The sequence below is a fragment of the Ranitomeya variabilis genome, chromosome 3, assembly GCF_051348905.1.
Source record: "Ranitomeya variabilis isolate aRanVar5 chromosome 3, aRanVar5.hap1, whole genome shotgun sequence".
In the NCBI taxonomy this organism is placed as follows: Eukaryota; Metazoa; Chordata; class Amphibia; order Anura; family Dendrobatidae; genus Ranitomeya; species Ranitomeya variabilis.
The window spans coordinates 386,850,540-386,874,504 of NC_135234.1; the positions used below are offsets into that span (position 1 = coordinate 386,850,540).

The 23,965-nt window shown below is 44.1% G+C and overlaps 1 protein-coding gene across 4 annotated transcripts in view; it reads right to left on the reverse strand.

Annotated features, from left to right (window-relative positions):
• The window catches only part of KCNQ4 (potassium voltage-gated channel subfamily Q member 4), a 274,261-nt gene that overhangs the window by 104,442 nt on the left and 145,854 nt on the right, over nt 1-23,965 (reverse strand). The window lies entirely within an intron of this gene.

The window sequence follows — 23,965 nt, forward strand, 5'->3', positions numbered from 1 at the left end:
TTGATGCAAGTTTCTCGCATTGCACTCACCAGTTTGACCCCAGCCTAACATGCTCTCTGGGGAAAGAACAGACACTTAGCAACAGCTGATGAGTACAAGTGACTGCCTCCTAAATGTTGTCTAAAGAAAGTGACAGTATGAATTAGATGTGGGCTGCCCCTCAGTTAAAGTGCTGCCCAATGAGAACTTCTCAAAAATATTTTTAAAGGAAAATCAGTTCTCTAAATATAAAATGTATGAAAGATTTATCTACTGTCACTTAACGCACAGAAGCTTGCAATGAGAGAAAAAAACATGGACTTTCCTGCCTTTGATGAGCAGGAACATACAGCCTTCATGGTAGGGGTTAAACTCACATTGCAAGTGAATACAATGCTGAAATTAATGGCAGACTTAAAATTGGGAGGCTAGGTTGGATGGTTTTGCCGAGAGTCAATCTTTTCAATAGAGAAGATATATTCTACATGTCACAGAGTCCTGTTCTCCAACTAGGGTTCCTTAACTCTTTCCAAGAGCACAGCAAAAACAGCGTATTTTACAGAAGTGAATTACAGCCTACCCGAAGATGCTTTGCGATGCAGTAAACATGTCGGATCTAAATGCCAGAACTGGACAAGTATTATCCTCACTCTTCACCAACATACTTTGAGTCAGGGATGGCATTAAGCGCTCCTTGGGAGTGAAAATATTTTTAGCGGTTCCCCTGCTGTAGTAAGGTTGGGTTTCAGAAATTTAGATGATGAAAAAGTTTTGTCCTAGACCACTGAATGTATTTTGCATGATATTAAATTTTGGACACAAACAAGATCTGTATTTGATGATGAAATGAATACTTTCAGAGCAAATGAATTAGAATTGTCCATATAAAGTATAGAAAGAAAAGTCTCTGATGAATGCAATCTAAAACAAAAGAAAGGGGTTGGCCCGTGACATGAGGCGGTAGTGGTTGGTGAGGTGCTAGTCTTCCACACCCCGGCCCGCTACATGAAGATGGGGGTCCTGGCTGAGTGTGCGTGCTTCGTCTATGGCGGAGCTACACTTTTGCAGGCCGCATGATGCCGGTGACTTTCAGCTGGCCAGGAAAGGATGTTGAGCAGTTCAGTGAGGGAGACCACCATTCAAAATTACAGTCTTTTACTTAACATTAACTTGGTGGGAACTATGTACAACAGATAATGGATGCATAACTTCAGTAATGTTTCCTTTACAACGTGGAGTATCTTCACACATGGTCTCTGTACCTCTTCCAGGCTTACTTGCCTCTATAGCTAAGTTTTTTTGCCTTCACCACAACCCAGCACTGTACTACAGTCCAGTAAGTGACAGTCCTGTACTTAAGCCCGCAGTTCCGTGTACTGCTCTCCCTTGGGGGACCTAGTTCCGATTATGGACGTTACTTAGCTTCTTTGCTTGCTTACGACTTGGAACTACTGCCCAGGGCACCGACTTCATCTCACTTTCCCTGTTCCATCCCGACCCACTATCTCTCTGGCTTGCGGACTCAGGACCACACTGCTAGGAGTCCTGTCCCAGGACCAGACTCCAGTGAATCACTCTGTCCTTCTATCGCTTTTCCTTTCTCTGCTTAGGATCACGCTAATCACGGCCTCAGTCTCCACTCACTTTGGGGACACCCAATTCATGTGGCTCTAGTGAGTACTCAGACTAAAGGTCTGCTCTAGCTGTAAGCTAGGCCCTGTCTGGCTCACTACCAGGAAGTCCTCTCTGATCTTGCTACATAGCCCTCTCTGGGCTAGTCCCAACTCATAACTTATCCATACCTATTCACTACCTGTTGATGGGAAGAACACAACTTCATCAGATAACAATGTATAACATTATAATGCATCATGTCTCAGCACATATCAAAAAGTGGGATTGAGGGCAAAATTTCCATCTTCTTACAGGTCCACTATTACATCCAATAGAAAGATTATAAAAAGTAAATATTAGCAATTTTCTCCAAATATAGAAAAAAATCCATGGAAGAGCTATCAGTGTGCATGTATTTCTAAACTGAATACTATTTCTTGTTCATTGCAGAATTATCAAGAAAGCCAGAAATAGTTTTCTGACCTTCATGCTATTTCTATTAGTTGCTCTACAGTGATCAGTAAATTTCTTTTGTCAGGAAGGACTGTCAGCAGAAGGCTGACAGCTCTTAATAGGGCTTCCACAGAGATGATTTTGGTCAGTCACTTTGTCTAGTAGATCCCAAGTAGAGCCCTGTCCTTCACCATTTGACAATTGTACAGGGTTCTGGACATACACAAGGTCACTCACTCCCATATGTCCAAAAGGTACCGTAAATACTATGTTAGATACTTCTGTATTCATAACACAGCATGAACCATTACGGCACGTAGCCATCAGGATAGGAAGAGATTCCAACTCAAATATAATATATAAAAATGTAGGGAATGCCCTTCACCCAAGGGGCCTTCCCTACATACTGCGATCTCACCCTACTCTTAGGTAATATACCACTGATTCTTTCACATTTTATAATCTTGCTGGGTGTATGCTAGGGATATGGTCTCTCTGGGATTACAAAGCTAGGAGTAGTGAGGTAATGCAGGACTTAATATCCTTTTAGACTTAAGCACTAGCACTTTACTCTTATCTTGCTCTCCACTTTGCTATCTATCCTTTGGCCAACAGATGTGGGTTTGCATACTTATTATCGGCATATAATGTAATAAAATGTAATTATTCAGATACCTCACCAGATTATTAGTGGATATTGCTGAGCTCCCCCCCCCCTTTCTTGGAGGTTTTCCTGTTTTTTTTATGGTATATGTTTTTAATATATATTTAATCAACATAATATTATGTTTTTTGTTTTTATATATTATATTTGAGTTGGAATCTCATCCTATCCTGATGGCTACGTGCTGTACTGGATCATACACAAGGGCACGTAGGTTAGGTCCACATAATAGTGACTGGCCAATGGAGCAAGCTTGCAAAGAGTAGTAAGAAAACAGCGTTAAAAGCAGGAGGTCAGTGACGCAAACAGAATCATCAGGCAGAAAGATTATCTATACACTGCCAAGGTCAAACACAAGAATCAAAGAGGATGAACAAGTACCAAATAACAGGAGTGAACAAGAGCAAGTATTAACTATTACTGGTAAACCTCACTCAGGGCATCACCAGAGGAGACGTTCTGTCCCAGTCAAGACATAACCTGGGAAGAAGACCTGCCCAAATCAGGACACAACCTAAGGCCATGTTCACACAATGCGTTTTTTACCGCGGAACCGCAGCGATTTTGCCGCTGCGGGTCTGCAGCTGTTTTCCATGCAGGGTACAGTACAATGTAACCCTATGGAAAACAGGAAACGCTGTGCACATGATGCAGAAATTCACTAAAAAAGCCGCGCTGAATAGCTGCGGTAAAAAAGAAGGACCATGTCACTTCTTTGTGCGGAACTGCAGCGGTTCTGCACCCATAGACCTCCATTGTGAGGTCAAACCCGCAGTAAAACCCGCAGATCAAAAATATATCTGCGGGTTTTATTGCGGTTATGGATGGAGAAACCGCTGCAGCAGGAAGTGCGGGGAAGCGGGCGGAAGTGCGTGGGCGGAAGTGCGTGGGCGGAGTGTGTTCCGAAGTGACGGAGGCATACCGTCGCATGGGGATCGATGTCGGCTGTTTGATAGATTTGGTATGTGTGTGTATGTGTGTATATGTGTGTGTATGTGTGTGTGTATGTGTGTGTGTCTATGTGTGTGTGTGTCTATGTGTGTGTGTATGTGTGTGTGTGTGTGTGTCTATGTGTGTGTGTGTGCGCGCGTGTGTCCCCATGCGACGCTAGTGCCACCATTGTGCTAAGTCGCCGTATGGGACTACTACTCCCATCCGGTATTAGGATGGGAGAGTTGTCCCTGTGTCCAGCGACTTAGCACAATTGTAAAGTTACACAAAACACACACAATACACATACATGACACACAGTACATAAAACATATAACACAGAGTATATGCTCACCAACAGCACACTGGTAGGCGAAGCCCTCGATCCCCTAGAAAAAATCCCAAAATAAAAAATCAAATTCATACTCCCTGTCCACAGAATCCATAAACCGAGTGTCCCACGCCGATCGGCTGCTCTCCGGCGATACACTGCCAGGAGCGAAGCTCCTAGCAGTGTATTGCGTACTATTCCGGAGTTCAATGGCTCCGGCGTCTCGGTTAACAGCAGTACAGCTGCGTTGAACTTTCCCACACAGCACTGCCGTTAAGCGAGAGTGCCGGGGTCAATGACCGCCGGTAAACTCGCTCGCGCATGCGCAGTGACACCGACAAGAACTATGGCTCCTGTCAGTGTGTTGCTGCAGCCGTGGAGAGCAGACATATCTCTGGATGTGTCTGTTCTCCATGGAAGATCGTGATACGTGATACATAAATACATAAATACGTAAATACATAAATACATGATACGTGGCACTTAAATACGTGATACGTGGCACTTAAATACGTGGCACTGAAATACGTGGCACTGAAATATGTGATACGTGGCACTTAAATACGTGATACGTGGCACTTAAATACGTGGCACTTAAATACGTGATACGTGGCACTTAAATACGTGATACGTGGCACTTAAATACGTGATCCTTGGCACTTAAATACGTGATACGTGGCACTTAAATACGTGATACGTGGCACTTAAATACAAGTATTAAATAAGTGATACGTGGCACTTAAATACGTGATACGTGGCACTTAATTAAATACGTGGCACTTAAATACGTGATACGTGGCACTTAAATACGTGATACGTGGCACTTAAATACGTGATCCTTGGCACTTAAATACGTGATACGTGGCACTTAAATACGTGATACAGTTAGGTCCATATATATTTGGACAGAGACAACATTTTTCTAATTTTGGTTATAGACATTACCACAATGAATTTTAAACATAACAATTCAGATGCAGTTGAAGTTCAGACTTTCAGCTTTCATTTGAGGGTATCCACATTAAAATTGGATGAAGGGTTTAGGAGCTTCCGCTCCTTAACATGTGCCACCCTGTTTTTAAAGGGACCAAAAGTAATTGGACAATTGACTCCAAGGCTATTTCATGGGCAGGTGTGGGCAATACCTTCAGTATGTCATTCTGAATTAAGCAGATAAAAGGCCTGGAGTTGATTTGAGGTGTGGTGCTTGCATTTGGAAGGTTTTGCTGTGAAGTAAACATGTGGTCAAAGGAGCTCTCCATGCAGGTGAAACAAGCCATCCTTAAGCTGCGAAAACAGGAAAAAACCCATCCGAGAAATTGCTACAATATTAGGAGTGGCAAAATGTACAGTTTGGTCCATCGTGAGAAAGAAAGAAAGCACTGGTGAACTCATCAATGCAAAAAGACTTGGGCGCCCATGGAAGACAACAGCGGTGGATGATCGCAGAATAATCTCCATGGTGAAGAGAAACCCCTTCACAACAGCCAACCAAGTGAACAGCACTCTCCAGGAGGTCGGCGTATCAATATCCAAATCTACCATAAAGAGAAGACTGCATGAAAGTAAATACAGATGGTTCACTGCACGGTGCAAGCCACTCATAAGCATCAAGAATATAAAGGCTATACTGGACTTTGCAAAAAACATCTAAAAAAGCCAGCACAGTTCTGGAAGAACATTCTTTGGACAGATGAAACCAAGATCAACCTCTACCAGAATGATGGAAAGAGAAAAGTATGGCGAAGGCGTGGTACAGTTCATGATCCAAAGCATACCACCTCATCTGTAAAACACGGCGGAGGCAGTGTGAGGGCTTGGGCATGCATGGCTGCCTGTGGCACTGGGTCACTAGTGTTTATTGATGATGTGACACAGGACAGAAGCAGCCGAATGAATTCTGAGGTATTCAGAGCCATACTGTGTGCTCAGATTCAGCCAAATGCAGCCAAACTGATTGGTCGTCGTTTCATACTACAGATGGACAATGACCCAAAACATAAAGCCAAAGAAACCCAGGAGTTTATTAAATCAAAGAAGTGGAATATTCTTGAATGGCCAAGTCAGTCACCTGATCTCAACCCAATTGAGCATGCATTTCACTTGTTAAAGACTAAACTTCAGACAGAAAGGCCCACAAACAAACAGCAACTGAAAACCACCGCAGTGAAGGCCTGGCAGAGCATCAAAAAGGAGGAAACACAGAGTCTGGTAATGTCCATGAGTTCAAGACTTCAGGCAGTCATTGCCAACAAAGGGTTTTCAACCAAGTACTAGAAATGAACATTTTATTTAAAATTATTGAATCTGTCCAATTACTTTTGGTCCCTTTAAAAACAGGGTGGCACATGTTAAGGAGCTGAAACTCCTAAACCCTTCATCCAATTTTAAGGTGGATACCCTCAAATGAAAGCTGAAAGTCTGAACTTCAACTGCATCTGAATTGTTTTGTTTAAAATTCATTGTGGTAATGTCTATAACCAAAATTAGAAAAATGTTGTCTCTGTCCAAATATATATGGACCTAACTGTACGTGGCACTTAAATACAAGTATTAAATAAGTGATACGTGGCACTTAAATACGTGATACGTGGCACTTAAATACAAGTATTAAATAAGTGATACGTGGCACTTAAATACGTGATACGTGGCACTTAAATACGTGATACGTGGCACTTAAATACGTGGCACTGAAATACGTGGCACTGAAATACGTGATACGTGGCACTTAAATACGTGGCACTTAAATACGTGGCACTGAAATACGTGATACGTGGCACTGAAATACGTGGCACTGAAATACGTGGCACTTAAATACGTGGCACTGAAATACATTGCACTGAAATACGTGATACGTGGCACTTAAATATGTGATACGTGGCACTTAAATACGTGGCACTTAAATACGTGATACGTGGCACTTAAATACGTGGCACTTAAATACGTGGCACTGAAATACGTGGCACTGAAATACGTGATACGTGGCACTTAAATACGTGGCACTTAAATACGTGGCACTGAAATACGTGGCACTGAAATACGTGGCACTGAAATACGTGATACGTGGCACTTAAATACGTTGCACTTAAATACGTGTCACTGAAATACGTGATACGTGGCACTAAGTCTACGTTCACATTTGCGGTCTGCGCCGCAGCGTCGGGTGCCGCAGCGTCGCCGCATGCGTCATGCGCCCCTATATTTAACATGGGGGCGCATGGACATGCGTTGCACTTGCGTTTTGCAACGCATGCGTCACTGCGGCGCACGCGTCCGGGCGCAGAGGACGCAGCAAGTTGCATTTTTTGCTGCGTCCAAAATCAACCAAAAAAAGGACGCATGCGTCGCAAAACGCAGCGTTGTGCATGCGTTTTGCTGCGTTTTTGTTTGCGTTGTGCGTTGCGTCGCCGACGCTGCGGCGCACAACGCAAATGTGAACATAGCCTTAAATACGTGGCACTTAAATAGCTGGATAGAGCTGGATCCGCGGGCTGTGATCTGGCCTACGCTCAGCACTCTGCGGAGCGCTGTCATTCAAAACACGTCCACTTATTTTGGTGTTTAGTCCCAAAATGGAGGATGGAAGAAGAAAAGGGTTGGACAAGGAAATGACATCATTTCTTTTTTTTTTTTTCCCCACTGCAGTTAAAGCTTTATTTATGTCAAACACAGACAATCTGCAGAGAAAACTGCATAAAAAACCGCACTAAAAACCGCATCAAAAAACGCACCAAAAACCGCACCTGCGTTTTCTGCCAAGAGCTGTGGTTTTTAGTGCAGAAAAACAGCAGGGAAAGCAGGAACGTGTGAACATGGCCTAAGAAGCTCGGCCCCAATCATGACATCTCCTCAGAAGAAACACAAAATCATGCCACCTCCTGAGGACATGCATTATCCCAATCAGATCATTACCTAAGAAGAAGCCTAGCTCCAATCAAAACATCACCTGAGGAGAAATCATGTTGCAAACAGGACGTTAACTGAGTAGAACCCCATCCCCAATCAGGACAACACCTGAGGAGCATCCCTGCACCAATCAGGAAATTAGCTAGGAAGATCTTACCTAAACAGGATTACCCTAGTAGAAGCCCCTCAAAAATCTGTACATCACTTGACAAAAAGACCTACTCCAATCAGGACATCCTGTGAGGAGATGCAATGTGCATCTAAGGAGAAGTCCAGCAACAAACAAGACATCACCTGAAGGGAACACCTGCCCAAATCAGAACACTGAGTAAAATCCCTGTCCCAATCAAGACATCCCATTAGGAGAAACCCTGCCTGTATCAGGATAATACCTATAGAGATGCCCTGCATTAATCTGGACATTCCCTGAGAAGCAGCCCTGCCACTATTTGGATGATACTGTCATGGCGGTAATTTGCACCCGTTCCTCGCTCGCTTATCCTCACGTCAGGTCACTTCACTGACTCCTCATGCAGCAACTTCAACTCTGCTGCATATCCCTGATGTCTCCACATGGCTATAGGGGGGCACTGACAAATTCTGCAGGAATTTAACACTGCTATGTCCTGCATTCCTGACCCTGGCTGCTGCAGGCCCAGACACTACCCTGCAGTGGCACCTGGTAGCTATACTGCGGCCCAAGCCTATCCTCACCATCAGAGGCGCTAGTGAAGACCAGGTAGTCACTTAGTCATGCCCCTCCAGGGTAAGCTCGGCCAGTGGCGCAGGGGGTCCACACCCACCAGCATTAATATTACCCAATCAGAGAATCACCTGAGAAGAAGCTCTGCACCAATCATGACATCAAAAGATGAGATGCCCTGCACCAATCAGGACATGACCTGAGAAGAAACCCTTCATAAATCAGAACATCACCTGAGGAGAACCCTTGTCTAAGTCAGGACATCTAAACAGAAGAAGCCCTGTCTCAATCAAGTCATTGTTAAGAAGCCCTACACCAATCAGGACATTCCCTAAGAAAAAGTTCTGAAAAAAAAATCAGGATATCACCTGAGGAGAAGCCTCATCATTGTCATGAAATCTAAGAAGAAGCCCTGTCCCTATCAAAATACCATCTGTTGAGAAGCCCTACCTCAATCAGGACATCACCAGAGAACAATCCCTGCAACAGTCAGGACATCTGACTGAGCAGAAACCCTAACCCAAGCAGAATGTCAGCTGAGGAGAACCCCTGCCCTAATGATAACATCCCACGGTGAAAACGTACTCCAATCAGGACATCACCTGGGAAGACTTGCCCCAAGCAAGACATCAACTGAGTAGAAACCTTGACCTAATCAAGACATCACCTAAGAAGACGTCCTGTCCCAATTATGTAATCACCTGAGGAGAAGCAGTGCCCCAATCAAGGCATAAGCTAAAGAGAAGCCCAGTCTTATTCAAGATATCCCTTGATTTGAAGCCCTGCACCAATCCGGACATCCCTTGAAAAGATGCTCTATCCTAATCAGGAAATCACCTGAGTAGAAGCGCTGCAATAATCAGGACAACACATGAGGAGAAGCTGTAACCCAATCAGGAAATACTCAGAGGAGAAGCCCAGCATCAATCATGACACCACCTGAGGAAAAGACATGCCGCAAGCAAGACATCCCCTGTGGAGAAGTCCAGCAGAAATCAAAACATCACCTGAGGAAAAACACCGCCCCTCCACCTTGGAATGATGTCGCTTACAAATGTTATGGAGATGTCATATACGTTAATGAAAGGTGGCGGGGAGGAAATTGCAGGCAGACAGTGCCGCAAGTGGTCAGAAGGCACCCATCAGGCCATTTGGTACAGATTTTCATGCAATTAATTTTCAATGCTGTGCTAATGTGCAATATAAAGTTGTTGTAGGAATGTGCCGTAACATGCATATAAAATGGCAGAAACAATCTCTAAAAGGAAAATTTACTGACTGTTATTCTGTAAGTGAGAGCCCAATCAAAAGAGCTAAAAACTTCAGATAGAAGATGGCATGGAAATGTCAATCGGCAGATGAATTTATTGTTTTATTGCTGGGGCATAGTACGGCTAATTACAGTCCTGCTCATCGTTAATGACACCCATGAAGTTTAAGTATGGTACACAATGTGGAATATATCCTGAAAAAAGTTTTTTCATATAGAGTACTTATGATAAATACAAAAGAGCAAATGATAAACAATAATTTAAAACAAAAAACAATGGGAGGGTAAAACCGAAAAACGTAAAGCTTGCTGTGACACCGGTATAGGCACCCTTTACATTAAATTAGTATAGAAACGCATTTTGACTCACCTGTGGTAAATCACAAATGAGAATCACCTGTGATTAATTGTCAGTGCCCATGTGAGATGAATTAGCCAATGAATGATGACGTCAGCGCTTTAAAAAGCCACATGGTAGGCCCTATTCTTTTGTCACAACTGTAAAGACAAAGGAGCTGTCTGAGGACATCAGAACTGCTATTATTAGCAAACACAAGACTTCCAAATGGTATAAGGCCATTTACAAAGACCTTGATGCCCCATTTTCAACAGTGTGTAATGTTATTAAGAGGTTTGGGTTTGTCAGGCATGTAACCATCAAGAACCTTCCCGGACGTGGGGAAAAGAGGAAAACTGACAAGAGATGTCTTCGAAGGTTGGTGCGAATGGTGGAAAAAACACATCAAACACTGAAAGACCTGAAGGCCAACTTGGAACAGTCTGGGGTCATGGTTTCAACATGTACCATATGCCGTCCACTAAACCAAGCAGAGCTTTATATGGCTGAAAATGATCCATACTGTGACTCTGTATCATTATAGTCAATGACCCCAATCAGTGCATGTAGAATTACATGGTCAGTGGGCACTCTTGTCTGCTGGCCCGGCTGTCTTTAGAAAGACTGCATGGACCAGGGCTCATACCACTGCTCTCTCTCCCCGTGGGCAGAACACTACTCAGACAACCCAGGGTGAGAGTAAAACAGTGTGGCAATGATTTATTGAACCACCAACACACAGTAGCATATAGAACAGTCCCAGCAAATACCCAAGATGGTGCAAATTACAGAGTCTCACCCATCCGCTGACTCGCTGGGATTAGAGCTGTTTCCTGTGCAAAATACCCCCACCAGTGGTTCCCCGCTTCTGGCGGGCCCCCATAGTGAGGAGGTGACAACAAGCTTAGGAAGCTGACAGTCCATTGATGTACAAGGCCAGGTGACTTGATTGTCCCAACCTGGATTCTCTAAATGTCTTTGAGGGTTCAATGACAGTCAATGAGGCAGCTATGTATTTCTTCAGGTGGAGTGATGATGCCATGACTCCTGTAATGTAGAGTCTCTCTGAACACAGTCAGATCTTCCTTTTTATAGATCACAACTTCTCATTCAGTCATTCCAACACAGGCTTGGGTGAACGTGGTAGGAGGCCACCCCTCACTGCTGGAGAGTTCAAACAACATGCATAGATTGTCCTTCATATTGCAGAGCACCAATGGGTTATCAACATATTAACAAACATTCAAACATTGTGCCTTTGTTTCCCAAAGATAGTAAAACAATACTAGGACTGCAATACTAGGATAGATACAATAGCTAATTAAAAGCCAGTTAACAAATGTCAATCTTCCTCGGTCTGGGGATCCATGCAAGTTCTTGCCTCGTGGGGTAAGAAATGGATGATTCTAAGAAAGGTCAGGAATCAGCCCAAAAATACATCAGTGACCTGAAGAGAGCTGGGACCATAGTCTCAAATATTACCGTTAGTAACACTCTACGCCATCATGCATTAAAATACTGCAAGGTACGCAAGTGTAAGAGTGTCACAGAAGCTATCATGCGTATCTCTCCCTAATGACAATGTGTGTACAATAAGTGTGTTGTAATGTAAATGATGCTTACGTGTACCTTACTAATAATGATGTGGTTGTTAAATTGTATAAGGGCTTTAAATCTAATCTTATGTGTTTTGATATTGTTACAAGATTAACGAAAGATGGAAAGGATAAGTGGAGCGCCCCCACACCGCCGCAGGGCCGAGGGGTACCCGGAGCCGGGCCTCTAGGTCTCAGTCCTGGGGTTGTCACGGTGGCTAGACCCGGTCCGTGGCCCTGTCTGTCAGTGGGGGACGTCCGGTGCAATAAGTCGTGTTGTAACGGTGCAGTTGTGGGGTGCAGGTCGCGGTAAATAACGAGGACACCAGGTTGCAGTCTCCTTACCTCTTTACTGGAGATCTCTGAGTCCTCAGTCCAGAATACGGTTCACCAGGCTGCGCAAGTCCGGCCGGTCCAATGGCACCTCCAGAGTTCACTTCACAGGTGGAAATCGGTGCCTTCCTTCTTAGCGCTATGTGTTGTAGTCCTTCCCTGCTGTGCTTACGGAAAGTACCCCACAACCGTTGTGTCTGTTTCTTAAGTTCCCTCACAACTCGATTAAATGATGTTCTTCTAATCTTCCGTCCCTTCCTGATGTTACAGTTGGAACGGCACCCGTTTGTCGGATAGGCCTGGAGTTCTTCCGGGACCCTAGAGACGCCCCTCTCCCGCAATTGCCTCCCAAGACTTCATAGGTGATATGTGTTAGACAGCCCGCCTTAAACTGACTGTCCTGCCGCTGTTTAGAGTATTGCTTGAAGCTGAATGTTATAATACTCCCTCGGCGTTCCGGCCACCGGTAATGCGCCTCAGTAGGGTGTTGCTCCGGTCTTACAGCACGACCCCTACTGGAATTCTCCTATTGCTTGATCTCGTTTCTCACTCAGCACAATCTATCTTGCTTCTAGTCCTTTCTTGGGTCCCGCCGCTTCCCGGAGCTGGCGCGGACCCGTTACGTTCTTTCCAATGCCAAGCCTCTGTCAGGATCCCACCCCTGACAGAGACCCTACTGTCTCTTCCTCCACAACACCCTCTGCCACTAGGTGTTGCTTCGTCCAATCCAGTCAGCTTTCTGATCTAACTTCCTGCCTGACCCCCGGTTTACCCACTATGGTGGGGAGTGGCCTAATGAATAGCACCCTTAGCTCCCCCCGGAGGCCCTGCTGTGAAATGTATTGGTGTCTGTGATACCTGATCAGATGAACTCCTTCAGTGCCATCGGACGCACCGTAGCTCCCCATAGTGGCGGAGCCACAGTACTGCAACGACCAGGACTCTGGGGCGCTGCACTCCCCCCTCGTTAAACACAGTACTCCGGGACTGGGAAGAAAACAACAATACAAGTTAGCAAAAAGACATACAATTTTGTTGAGTGCAATAACAATAAGTATACTTGAACAGGCTTCCCTTTATGGGAGGTAAGGACACTTGAACGTTACAAACATGGCAAAAATATCATAGCAACATGCTATAATTAACTTCTGTTACCCAACCGGGTATTCTACTAAGTACAAAAATTGTTGAACAATAATTTAACTTTGCCTTTAAGGACATACACTCTGTATCCACCAAAGACCTTCCTATAATCACATTATAAGGCAATTTAACTTTTACATTCTCCTACTTTGAATCTGCAGGACCGCCTGTCCTATCGGCACCAGACCTACTGCCTCTCCTTTCTGTTACAGGACCGCCCCGTTCAGCCAGGGCCTACTGCCTTTTCAACTACTATACACAGTATAGAACATAACTTTTCTTTCAGTTTGAGAACACCGAGCCGGCTCTACTTGGCTCCTATAAGGACTCACGCACTAACCCTTACAGGTTCACTTTCTGTCCTTAGTAACACATTACTAACTTTCGATGGGGAACGCAGGGTTTACCTTCTATCCCCCCCCCCCTTTTCTTATCAACATTATCAACTATCTTCTTTTCACAACATTAAACTTTCTCATTTCTTCCTTCTACTTTTTCTTTCAGAGAACATCATCAATATTTCTTCACATTTAACCAGTTAAACACATATAACTTTTCTCGTATAAACATTATCATTATTTCCTTCGGTCAAGACATTATTGCTACTCATCTTAAGCAATATTACTATCGAAGCATAACAAATGAACATCCCCTTTAAGAGAAGACCAAGTCTCTGTGAGGTAGCACATCTTCTCAAGCTACCAGTCCATACTTATCAAAGGTTCCAGTACGGTATCTTCGCAAAGAGTCCTTGTTTAAGTAAAACCAGTAGGGAGCACCTTTAATAAAGGTGCAAACTATATACAAAAGAGTTCGGATCATGCACTGTTCATGATTTCTCAGTTTTTAAAACTTGTGCAAAACTTTTGGTAACAAAAACAAAACAAACAAAACAATAGGGATCCCAGGTCCGTAGAAGGATCCCCTTAAGAGTTTACCCTGAACGGGTGTTAGCAGTCATAAAGGCAATAAAATAGTAACTATTTACAAATAAAAGAAGTACAGTAAAATCTTACTGTGGTGAAGCGGAAGGTGATCTCCTATCCGGTCTCACCAGGCCAACAGCTCGCACTGGTGAGCCAGGACGCGGTTCTGGTCCCAGCAACGCTAAGATCCCTCGCTGGGAGGCCCTTCTTGCTGGCAGGCGCACACGTCCCTCCGGGGCACGGCGAGGCCGGGCTTCTCGAGGTTCCGCGGGGCCGGGCTCTGCTGCTTTCCCCACGGGAGCATCCTCTTTCGGTTTTCCGGCAGCAGCCTGGAGGGCAGTGCATCGCTGCATGCCTCGCGCCATCCAGCCAGCCTCTCCCGTAGCCCTCCTCCATCGGGTGTAAGTCACCGCATCACCGGGTTCCAGATCGCGGGGAAATCTTCCGCTGCAGGGCTCCACCTCTTCCCGATCCACGTGGATCTGTAGCGGCTCCCTGATTTCCTGGATAACCCCGCGTCCGTATTGGGGGTTAAAAGAAATCACGACCCCCCAGTGGGATGAGGGAACCTCTGCAGTGGGGGTCAGGTCCACCTGCACGGCCGGCAGAGGTCGGGATCGCCATGCAGCCATCAAGCGCTGCAGGTGTTCGGCCTCTGGCGTGATCTTTAGGCCCGATGCCTGCGGCATACCTTCAGCCGCGGCCAGGTTGGGAGAAGCAGGGGGCACTGGAACCAGGCAGATCTCTGTGGGCTGGCCCAGCCTAGCAATCACGCGGGCATCGGCCTCCAGGCGGGCAGCAATTTGCCGGGCCTCTGCCGCGGCCATGCTTTCTTCCGACGGCGGCCGGGGAGGTCGGCCCATCGTTGGTCCTCCTAGGGTCAGTCCCCTCAGCGACGGCGTACCCGGAGCTACATTGGACTGTCCGACCTCTCTCCGCACCCGATCCTTCTCATGCGGGGCTTCTGGCGTGGCCATCTTGGTCTCTTCTCCCGCGTCTTCTTCCCGCGGTCTCTTCCGTGGGCGGCCCCGTCCCCATGGTCTCCACCCTCCGACCAGAATCAGGAGGCGGACCTCAGCTGTTGACAGACACGTCCTCAGGACACAGAAATATTTGGACTGGGCGGCCATTGTTGTTCGCGCTCTCCAGATTGTCTACGCCCACCTCACGCCCCTCTTCTCTTCCTGCGCTCCCTTCAGTGCTGTAATGGCGGCAGATTTTGGCGGCAAATGACACGGCACACAGTCTTTGTAATAAAGTACAGTCAAAGCACGGTAAATCACAGTTCCAAGGCACACATGACCCGATTCTTCAGGCTTAAGTAGATCCTGTTCGTGACGCCAAGTTTGGAGCGCCCCCACACCGCCGCAGGGCCGAGGGGTACCCGGAGCCGGGCCTCTAGGTCTCAGTCCTGGGGTTGTCACGGTGGCTAGACCCGGTCCGTGGCCCTGTCTGTCAGTGGGGGACGTCCGGTGCAATAAGTCGTGTTGTAACGGTGCAGTTGTGGGGTGCAGGTCGCGGTAAATAACGAGGACACCAGGTTGCAGTCTCCTTACCTCTTTACTGGAGATCTCTGAGTCCTCAGTCCAGAATACGGTTCACCAGGCTGCGCAAGTCCGGCCGGTCCAATGGCACCTCCAGAGTTCACTTCACAGGTGGAAATCGGTGCCTTCCTTCTTAGCGCTATGTGTTGTAGTCCTTCCCTGCTGTGCTTACGGAAAGTACCCCACAACCGTTGTGTCTGTTTCTTAAGTTCCCTCACAACTCGATTAAATGATGTTCTTCTAATCTTCCGTCCCTTCCTGATGTTACAGTTGGAACGGCACCCGTTTGTCGGATAGGCCTGGAGTTCTTCCGGGACCCTAGAGACGCCCCTCTCCCGCAATTGCCTCCCAAGACTTCATAGGTGATATGTGTTAGACAGCCCGCCTTAAACTGACTGTCCTGCCGCTGTTTAGAGTATTGCTTGAAGCTGAATGTTATAATACTCCCTCGGCGTTCCGGCCACCGGTAATGCGCCTCAGTAGGGTGTTGCTCCGGTCTTACAGCACGACCCCTACTGGAATTCTCCTATTGCTTGATCTCGTTTCTCACTCAGCACAATCTATCTCGCTTCTAGTCCTTTCTTGGGTCCCGCCGCTTCCCGGAGCTGGCGCGGACCCGTTACGTTCTTTCCAATGCCAAGCCTCTGTCAGGATCCCACCCCTGACAGAGACCCTACTGTCTCTTCCTCCACAACACCCTCTGCCACTAGGTGTTGCTTCGTCCAATCCAGTCAGCTTTCTGATCTAACTTCCTGCCTGACCCCCGGTTTACCCACTATGGTGGGGAGTGGCCTAATGAATAGCACCCTTAGCTCCCCCCGGAGGCCCTGCTGTGAAATGTATTGGTGTCTGTGATACCTGATCAGATGAACTCCTTCAGTGCCATCGGACGCACCGTAGCTCCCCATAGTGGCGGAGCCACAGTACTGCAACGACCAGGACTCTGGGGCGCTGCATAAGAGGGTAGCTATAAATTAGGATAGGATTGGGTTTAGTATAGTGGGGCACAATAGAGTCAGGAAAACTAGGGTGCCAGTTTAGGAACAGGAAATAAGGGGATCTCCAAGTTGGGAGGGGTAAGAGTGAGTGAACGAGTTCGTCAGTGCGACACTTCCTAAATCTCAGTCAGTCAGTGGGAGCAGTGTACAGTAGTGTACTATTGTTGTAACGTTAAGAAAGTGCTGGAGAATGATACAGGAGATGGCAGACCAAACCAGAGGACCACACTGTAGGGAAAGGCACAAAACGCTTGGGAAAAGCATTATACAGTTGGCCGCCACTTGGTACAATGGTATTCCATAGAGAATTCACCTCCCAGTGAAGGGGAGTCAGAGTGGGAACCAGTACGGGAATGTGGGCACAGGAATATGGGGATCCCAGAGCCAGGACGAGCATCTCAGAGGCTAAAGGAGCCAGCTTTGAGAGGGAAAACTCAGGTTGAAAATGGGATTGCTGAGCCAGGAAGAACATCTGAGAGGCTAGAGGAGCCAGCATTGAGAGGGAAAGCTCAGGCTGAAAACATTAACTTGTGATGTACTGAAACTGCCATGGATTGTAGGTTATCAAGTAAATTTGCACTGTTAAAGGGGAATACAGTGTCTGTTCCTGAGTGTGTGATATCATCCGGAGATGGGACTATGGGATCAGCAGGATCTGAAAATGCAATCTTAAGTCTTATGCAATACTCCCACACCACACAACAGATGGGACATTGTGCTTTCTTTGCAGGGTGCCAGGGTGGCCGGAACAGCAGCCTCTCACCATGACTACCACCCAGGTCACCTCACACAAGGTCCCCCTGCTGATGCCAGGACATGTCCAGGCCTGTTTGAAGTTCAACAATGACCATCTGTATGATCAAAAGGAGACATGGGAGAAGGTTATGTGGTCAGATGAGACCAAAATAGAACTTTTTGGTATCAATTCCACTCACTGTGCTTGGAGGAAGAAGGATTACAACCCCAAGAACACCTTTCCAACCATGAAGCATGGTGGCAGAAATATCATACTTTGGGAGTCCTTCTCTGCAAAGGATAACTGCACCGTACTGAAGGGAGGATGGATGGGGTCATGTATCTTGAGATTTTGGCCATCAACCTCTTTCCCTCAGTAAATGCTGATCTGTATGAAGGAGTGGGCCAAAATCCCTGCTCTGTGTGTGCAAACTTAGTCAAGAACTACAGGAAACGTCTAAAATTGCAAACAAAGATTAAGTTGTGTTTTTCTATTTTTTCAAATATTTATTTCATGCAATAAAATCCAAATTAATTATGTAAAAATCATAAAATGTGATTTTCTGGTTTTTTAAGATTCTGTTTCTCAAAATAGAAGTGTACCTATGATAAAAATGACAGACCTCTCCATCCTTTGTAGGTGGGAAAACCTGCAAAATCAGCAATGTATAAAATACCTATTTTCCCTAATGCAGGTCATAGGAAACTGAATAAAAGGATATTTCCGATCTGATGTCTTATTCCAAAGAAATCCAGGTATTTATTATATGTAAATTACCTTGTCCAGGTTATAGGGAGGATGTTGCCTGGAAGATAACTCAGCCTCCAGAGCTTATTTTACATGAAGGGTGGTTACCAGTGTAAAACAAGTAATTAACACAGAAGAGGAGAAATTAAATTTGTCTTCTTGCAAACACATTTTCTGCTTCTCTGTGAGCTCTACTGTATTGCAACAATATTGCAACCCTGTCTGCCTGTGAGCTGGAAAGGAGAGGAGAGCGCGGCAATCACACATCACACTGGTAAGACCCCATTCCATTTAAAGGAAGCTCTGGAGGCAGAGTTATCTCCAGGCAGCGTCCTACCCATAGCCTGGAAGAGGTCATTTACATAAAGTGATAAAAGGTGATTTATCAACAAGAAGGCATCTGATATGAGGCTTCTTTTAGTGGCTCCCCAAAAAGTACTTGAATTATATACTTTTATGCAATAAAATGTAATTAGATCTTTACTGCTACCATTAAAAGACATTTCAAAACATTTGAAATCAGCGGAAATGATTGATCCATTTGTCACCTGAATAGATATTATGGTCTCTTAGGAAGCTATATTTGGTGGGCCCACCGGTGAGGGGAACGATAGCAACCCTGCACACGTTGCAGCTCACAACTGCTGAGCATTAACAGAAATTAAGACGGACATTTATTTGCCGGCTCTTGAAATGTTTAAACTGGGGTTTTAAATATTTAATAAGGAGAGAGCCTGCTGCAGAGAAAAAAGAGAGAGAGTCAAGCTGGGAGAAAAGATGGGATGGTGCTGTAAGCATGAGGGAGACTGCGCATTGTGTGTTAACCCCTTGCAAGAAAATCATTACAATTGCTAATCTCTATTAATAATATACTGTATATTTATTTTTAACTGTTGGTTTACTCAAAGTTCCTATAGATCTATACAGGCTTAATGATTCAAAACATTACACTTGGCTACTGTCTACACTTGCTCTTTACATTCATTCACAGGGAAAATTAACACCTGGGAACATAACAGTTGAGCCATCCCCAGTGCTTTGTCAGTGGATATATACCACAGAGTGGAAGAAGGTGAACATGGAAACATGGAAAACTGATGGACTAGCTAAACTAGAGTATGTTATGTGTTTAAAATGAGAACACTGAGTAAGCATGCCTAAAATGTGTATTTAGTATTTTGAAACTTATTTGTGTGCCAAAAATATCTATCTAAACTTTATCTATCTATACTTTTTTCCTTTATACCACTTTCTTCTATCTTTTATTTAATCTATCGACAATATCTATCTACATTATCTATCTAGTCATCTACAGCATCTATCTATAGTATCTATCCATCCACCTACAGGATCTATCTCTCTATCTATAATACCTATCTATAGTATCTACCGATCCACCTACAGTATCTATCTCTCTATCTATAATACCTATCTATAGTACTGTATCTATCGATCCACCTACAGTATCTCTCTATAATACCTATCTATAGTATCTATCGATCCACCTACAGTATCTATCTCTCTATTTATAATACCTATCTATAGTATCTATCAATCAATCAACAGTACATGTTTATATATCTACAGTATCTATTTGTCTATCTATCTATCTATCTATCTATCTATCTATCTATCTATCTATCTATCCCATATCTATCTATCTATCTATCTATCTATCTATCTATCTATCCATCCATCTATGAACAGTATATATTTATCTATCTACAGTATGTATCCATACTACAGTATTTTTCTAGATTTAAGTAGCAGGATTGGAAGTGTTTCTGCGTTCTCCGGAATACGACACAATTAGTGGTCCACAGACTCCTTCTTCAGGACCCCCATACATACATTAAAAACTGTTAAGGTTTAGGGTTATTTATGTGTGGGGGTCCTGAAGAAGGAGTCTGCGGACTCTGAAACACGTTGACAATAAACCTACAATTTTATCAAACCACTAATTGTGTTGTATTCCAAAGAGCGCGGAAACACTTCCAGTCCTGCTACTTAAATCTACTGTTTCATGGAAGCTGCTGCATCTGGTTTTTCAGGCTCTATATAAGTGTTGTGTCTCACATAACCTCACAAGGTGAGCGGTTCTACCTCTAATTACCAACATTGTAATGTGGATAAGATGCTATTGCACTTTTGCATTTCTTTACAGTATCTATCTACTCATCTACAGTTCTATTCATCCATCCATAGTGTTTATTTATCTAGCTACTGTATCTATCTACTCATCTACAGTATGTATCTATAGCATCTATCTACAGTATCTATATATAGTATCTCTATCTATTTATCTACAGTATCCATAGTATCTAACTACAGTATGTATCTACTCACCCACAGTAACAAAAATGGAACAGCACAATAAAAGCAAAAAGGTGGATGCAGGGCTCCCAAATAATTATCTACCGTACTTGTAAGAAAAACAGAAAATAAAAAGCAGGCCACAAGGCTAATAAAAAGTCTACATTTGTTCTTTGCGATACTTGGCATGCTGCGTGCTTTTTATTTTTTTTGTTTATCTGTTTAGTTACAGTATCTTCCCAAAGATAAATATGTCATATTAAATAAGTGTTCAGTTACCGGTAAGTCTGTTCTCTTATAGTGAACATATATACAAAAAGGATTGTGGAAGTAGGATTTTTTTATGAAGAAATGTCAGCTAGTAAAATAATAAACTCGGAGACATTATACATATTTGTAACCTCTTAAATAGATATATGGCAAGGCTTTTGTACAACACTGGTAAAATAAAGCCAAACACCAGGAAGTGTAAGGGTACAAACTCCCCCGTCTCCTCCGATCAGCACAATCTTAAACAACTGCCTGGAGGGATGAATTCAACTTACACCTCCTCTCCTTCTGGTATCACTTACCCCCGAGAGACACCTCACACACCCCTGTTTTGCTTACTGTGCACTAGTGTGTTACATATGCACTCTGCTTACATTAATAACTACTCCGCAGCAGATTTGGGGTTAAGAGATATCTGATCACAATACAGCGGAATATTTCTAAGCAAAATACACTATTCTCTGAATTGGATTTATGTATGGAAATATTTACACATACAAATGATTGATTTTCCATTCTAATCTCTGTGCATTACTGAATGAGTGAGTACAATACCGTGGAAGGACTGGGTACATAAGCTTCTTCAAGACATCAATAACATCAAACCATCAACTTTTGTTCCAAAAACATTTTGTAAAACAAGCCAGGTACAAAGCGGTTAAGTCTTTAAAACAAAGACGGGAGGGAAGGGGATGGTCGGATCACGCTGCACACTCCAAATTTGTGTTTTTTCAGACATTTTCCCTTAACCAGCATTTCTAAATGTGGAAAGCTCTGAGAGCAGTCATGTAATTTCTGGATTATACACTAGTGCAGGTAAAGGATCTGAGACGTCTCACAAGCATAGAACACCAGAAAACAAGATTAGTCCTACTTACAATACGCAAAGCACTAAACATATTTAGGGTCATTCACTGCATGGAAAATATATAAGGTGCAGTGCAATCCTGGCTCAGACTAGTTTTATTTTGAAGAGCATAGGATATGAAGAATTGTCATACATTTTAGGCTCTACGTACCTATGGAAACAACATAAGAAATCTAGGAACTAAACTTTTATGGTCAACGGTGTCTACAAGCCCCACAGAAAATATGGAAAACATATCAGTCACTCTAGGGGTGCATTTGCGGTTATTTCAGGGGTTTTCAGGGTTCAACATAAGTTTCTCACAGAGAGTGAATGCAGATTGCTGAATCGTGCCAATATGGTAATGGGTATAAAGAGCTGTGGAATTAATGTCGCTATATGAGTGAGTAAAATAAATAAATATGGAATATGCACACCATCAGGATTCACCTCTATTTCCAGCTTGATCAGGCACCCATATGAGTAAAAGTCTGCCGCAAAAATGCTCAACTGCTTCACTGACTTACATGATACTCGGTACACTTTGGAATGCTCGGGGGCTTGATTCAAGTTCCAAGCAGTTTACTGCTCCTTCATCACTAAATAGTCTTAAGTTGGTGAAGTGAGAAAAATATAGGCATAAATTAAATTTATGGACTGAAATAATAATCAAAAAACACAATTTACATGTTGAGGCCGAGAGCATATTAAGGTACAGCCCTCCCAGAATGTATCAGAAATATAATTACTGTAGTGGAATACTCGCAATAATAGGGCAAACTGAAAACAAAATGGAATGAATAGAAATCCTCAAAAAGATAATACAAATCAGGTACATTTTATTAGAATATCATATTAAAACCATATCAGACAAAAAATACACACTGACAATTTAGAGCACTGTGGAGGAGACATGAAGGTCGGCAAAGGAGGGAATGGAAGCCAAAGTATGACTTAAGGGGGCAGGGTGAAAAAGATCACTGCAGGATGACTATAGGCAGCAACAAGATAGTGGGAAATGCAAAAATAAAATGTAAAACCTATCCACCAATATTGTATACTGCCATAAAAAGTGAATCCCGCTTTCCCATTGTGAGTCAAGACCACTGATACCCTCCTTGCGGGCCCTGACACTTGTTTCACGTATCTGCTTTTTCAAAAGGGGTATGGGATAAAATAACGAAAAATTAGCATGTATAGATGTATTCACCCCTTTAGCGATGAAGCCCTTAAAAATTTCTGGTGCAAGCAATTACCTTCATAAGTCACATGCTTACTGAAAGCAAGCCCACCTGTGTGCAATCTAACTGTCACACGGTCTGTCATTATATACACACCTTTTCTGAAAGGCCAGTCGGTGCAAAACCATTAAGCAAGAGGCACCACTAACCAAACACCATGAAGACCAAGGAGATCTCCAAACAAGTCAGGGACAAAGTTGTTGAGAAGTACAAGTTAGCATTGGGTTATAAAACATATCCCAATCTATGATGATCTCTTGAAGCACCATCAAATCCATGATCATCAAATGGAAAGACTATGGTACCACAACAAACCTGCCAAAACAGGGTCGCCACCCACCAAAACTCTCAGCCAGGGCATTAATTTGAGAGGCAGCACAGAACCCAAAGGTAACCCTAAAGGCGCTGCAGAGTTCCCAAACAGATATTGGAGAATCTGTCCATGCAACCACAATGAGCCATACACTCCATAAAGGTGGCCTTTATAGAAGAGTGAGCAGATAAAAACCTTTACTTACACACAAAAATTGTAAGGCTCATGTTGAGTTTGCCGAAAGACATGTGGGACACTCCCCATATGTATGGAGAAAGGTGTTTTGCTCAGATAAGAGCAAAACTGAACGTTTGGGCCATCAAGTTAAACACTATGTCTGGCGTCAAAGCAACACAGCTCATCACCCCAAGAACATCATCCCCACATTGAAACATGGTGGTGACAGAATCATGCTGTTGGGATGTTTTTGAGTAGCAGGGACAGAGGAAATAATCCAAGTCAAGGGAAAGATGGATGGTGTGAAATACAGGGATTTTCCTGAGCAAAAACTGTTTCAGTCTGTCAGTGATTTGAGACTGGGACGGAGGTTCACCTTCCAACATGACATTGACCCAAAGCAAACTGCTAAAGCAACACTCGAGTGGTTTAAGAGGAAGCATGTAAATTTTCTGGAGTGGTTTAAGAGGAATCATGTAAATGTTCTGGAGTGGCCTAGCCAAAGGCCAAACCATAATCCAATTGAGAATCTGTGGTCAGACTTGAAGACTGCTGTTCACCAGAGGAAGCCATCTAACTTGAAGGAGCTGGAGCT